A 4,109-nucleotide genomic window follows, 5' to 3' on the forward strand; every position below is an offset into this window, starting at 1 on the left:
AGTCCAGACTATAGACTGATCTATAGTCCAGACTATAGACTGATCTATAGTCCAGACTATAGACTGATCTATAGTCCAGACTATAGACTGATCTATAGTCCAGGCTATGGACTGATCATAGTCCAGGCTATGGACTGATCATAGTCCAGACTATAGACTGATTTATAGTCCAGACTATAGACTGATCTATAGTCCAGACTATAAACTGATCTATAGTCCAGACTATAGACTGATCTATAGTCCAAACTGTAGTCTGATCCATTGTCTTGACAATAGACTGATCTATAGTCAAGACTATAGATAGATTATAGCTATATCTCTATAGACTATTGTCTATAGACGGATCTAAAGTAAAGGCTAATTGATCTATATTTCAAACTAAGGACTGATCAGCAATCTAGTTTTTAGTTTGATCTGTATCCCAAATGATTTTTGTTTAGTATATAAACCAATGTATTATGAATAGTATTAACTGATTGGCAATCCATAATCTTTGTTCAGACTAAAGACTGATCTGCAGTTCATACTACTTAGAGACTGATCGATAGCCAAGACCGTAGACTAATCATAATAGCAGACAATAGACTGATTAATATTGATTAAACTACATACTTATCTATGATATGAACTGATCGTTAGACCACTGATCATTGAAATTGATAATAATTTTATTTTGTAAACTATAAATTTCAAGTTTATTATAATTTTTGTCCGGGTTCATTTGCCTATTTAATATGCAAAGCCTGGTATCTCTCTGTACAGCACCCGGCTAATCCAATTATTTATTTTGTTTTATATTCATATATTGTATGTAACTTTGTGCTTTACTTTGACAGCTAGCTGTCAAATTCTGCACTTAGCCATAAACTTTGAATTAAAAAAAGTTGACAACTACACCCATGTCTTGCCAAACAGACATTTAAAACAAATTTATGTCATTTACAAAATGATTAGTAAAGCAAATTTTTATCATAAAATAAACTAATAGACAACAATCGAGACTTTAGTTTAATAAACATTAAATTTATGCAAATAATTTTGGAATTTTTAATTTTAGTGTTTTGTTAAAAAAAAAAAAAACTTAAAAACATTTTAATGATTTCATAAATCAATTTTAAAGTTAATAGTTACTAAAGGTTTTTATTTTTTTAAAGGTGTGATTAACAAAACTGAAAAGGTTGGAGGAGAGAGAGAGAGAGTAATTAATCAATTTTCTTTTTAAGTTTTTAAACAAGTAGTGGCTTGGTTGATCTTCAAAAGGTTGTAATTCTTGAGAGATAAAATCTGTTTAATAAATAAAGAGCTGCTGTTTAAAGTTTAACCGAATTCTTAAAGAGAAAGTTTTCGCCGTATTAATTTATGTAAATTATATAGAGGAGAGTTTTAACTACATGATCATATTCATTATCATACATGATCATAATAATTAAAATGAAGTTTAACCTTTGATTTGACAAAAAAAAACTTGTTTCTTAACAAAACAAAATTTGAATATTATTTATTTGTTAAAAGTAAAGTGTATGATCAATCAAAAAAAGTTAAAAGTGATCATGACACTCTCCACTTATGTTTGTAAAATAATTCCAAAAGTCTAAATATTTTTTACATTTTTACATAATTTTGTCTTGAAAATCAACTGGCATTTTATAAATATTCCAGTATTTTTTTACTTATTCTTATGTTAAGCCCATTTTAATCCAGAACTATTAATTTTACTTCAGTTCAATTTTTACTTCTACCACAAATGCTCTAATTATCAAAACCATAAATACATCTTGGAAACTCTAAAACAAACACACACGCACTTACACTATTACCAAACACCTGTTAGATCGTTCGTTCATTTAAACGATCCATCTATCGATCCTCAATTTCAATAACATGCACCGCTTTTAAACAAAAATTGACACAACAAACAGACAACCACTTATTTGCATTTCTGGTCAAATAGAAAACCACAATCTGGTTGTTTTTTCGTCTTCTTCTCTTCAGTATTAGAATTGAACATGGGAGTAAAAAGAAACGTTTTTACCTTACCTTTTTTTCAAGACTGACAAATATTTTAATCATTATATGTTTTAATTTTTTCTTTTATTCGTACACACAACTTGGACTTTAGTTTAAGAAGAAAAAAATATATATAAATTTGTTTACAATGTTTTCGAACTATATTTATGATATCTACCATATTTTGCATATTAAAAAAAAGAAATCTTGTTGGTTTTATTAACCCTTAAGCGGACTATATTAAGGTGTATGGAGTGATCAGTAGACTTAACTATTAAATAGATTTTTGACCAGACTATAGACTGATCTACAGTCCAGACTATAGACTGATCTACAGTCCAGACTATAGACTGATCTACAGTCCAGACTGTAGACTGATCTATAGTCCAGACTATAGACTGATCTATAGTCCAGACTATAGACGGATCTATAGTCCAGACTATAGACTGATTTATAGACCAGACTATAGACTGATCTATAGTCCAGACTATATACTAATCTAGAGTCCAGACTATAGACTAATCTATAGTCCAGACTATAGACTAATCTATAGTCCAGACTATAGACTGATCTATAGTCCAGACTATAGACTAATTTATAGTCCAGTCTATAGACCAATTTATATTCCAGTCTATAGACTGATCTATAGTCCAGACTATAGACTGATCTATAGTCCAGACTATAGACTGATCTATAGTCCAGACTATAGACTGATCTATAGTCCAGACTATAGACTGATCTATAGTCCAGACTATAGACTGATCTATAGTCCAGACTATAGACTGATCTATAGTCCAGACTATAGACTGATCTATAGTCCAGACTATAGACTGATCTATAGTCCAGACTATAGACTGATCTATAGTCCAGACTATAGACTGATCTATAGTCCAGACTATAGGCTGATCTATAGTCCAGACTATAGACTGATCTAGAGTCCAGACTATAGACTGATCTATAGTCCAGACTATAGACTGATCTTTAGTCCGAAGTATAGACTGATCTATAATACAGACTATAGACTGATCTATAGTCCAGACTATACGCTGAACTATAATTCAGACTATAGACTGATCTGTAGTTCATACTATACACTGATCTATAGTCCAGACTATAGACAGTTCTAAAGTCCAGACTATAGACAGTTCTCAAGTCCAGACTATAGACAGTTCTATAGTCCAGACTATAGACAGTTCTATAGTCCAGACTATAGACAGTTCTGTAGTCCAGACTATAGACAGTTCTGTAGTCCAGACTATAGACAGTCAGTTCTACCGTTCAGACCATACACTATCCTACAAATCAGAATATTGACCAATCTATATTTATTTTACCTTTTTAAGGTTAAACCGCTTTTAATGTCTTTCAAGCCTGTCGATAAATTATTTTGTCTTTACCTCAAACTGTAACTTTAGCAATATTGCGTGTACGCATGTTGCATGTTTATGTTGCGAACTTAATGCACTTTATTAAAGGAAAACCGTAAATATTGCTACAATTACAAAAAATAAAAACAAGTTATTCTGGTAAGACAAAATTGCCCCAAAAACAATTTTTTGTTGTAAACAAAATTGCTACAATTTTGTTGGTTGCTTTTTTCCTGCTTGTTTACGAGAATTTTCCAAGAATTTTAATTGATAAATAAGCGGTGGTTAACTTTGTTTTCGTAAATGCAAACTTCATTATTATGTTAAGTAATCATAAAATTAGTTTGCTGTAAAAATTTGTTTTTTTTTTTATAAATGGTTATATTTATATTATAGTTTTGTTTTTTACATATGGACGTGTTTTGTAATTTTTTGTTAATATTTTTATTAAGTTTTGTCAATTTAGTAGGTGTTGCCTTTCGGTTTTCATGCAACAACACCTACAAAATTATATTGTTGATTAGTGTGACCATATCAAATAGTGATAACATGGTATTGAATAAAATTGTTAGTAGACCTACACATTAAAGGCCTGCCTTGTGCAGAAAAGTTACTCTGATCACAGTAAACTTTTCTATAGAAAAGTTACTCTGATCACAGTGAACTTTTCTATAGAAAAGTTACTCTGATCACAGTGAACTTTTCTATAGAAAAGTTACTCTGATCACAGTGAAC

The 4,109-nt window shown here is 30.4% G+C and overlaps 1 protein-coding gene across 3 annotated transcripts in view; it reads left to right on the forward strand.

Moving 5' to 3' along the window:
* Positions 1-4,109, forward strand: part of LOC111686324 — a 132,607-nt gene that overhangs the window by 62,176 nt on the left and 66,322 nt on the right. The window lies entirely within an intron of this gene.

The sequence above is a fragment of the Lucilia cuprina genome, chromosome 3 (assembly GCF_022045245.1).
Source record: "Lucilia cuprina isolate Lc7/37 chromosome 3, ASM2204524v1, whole genome shotgun sequence".
Taxonomy (NCBI): domain Eukaryota; kingdom Metazoa; phylum Arthropoda; class Insecta; order Diptera; family Calliphoridae; genus Lucilia; species Lucilia cuprina.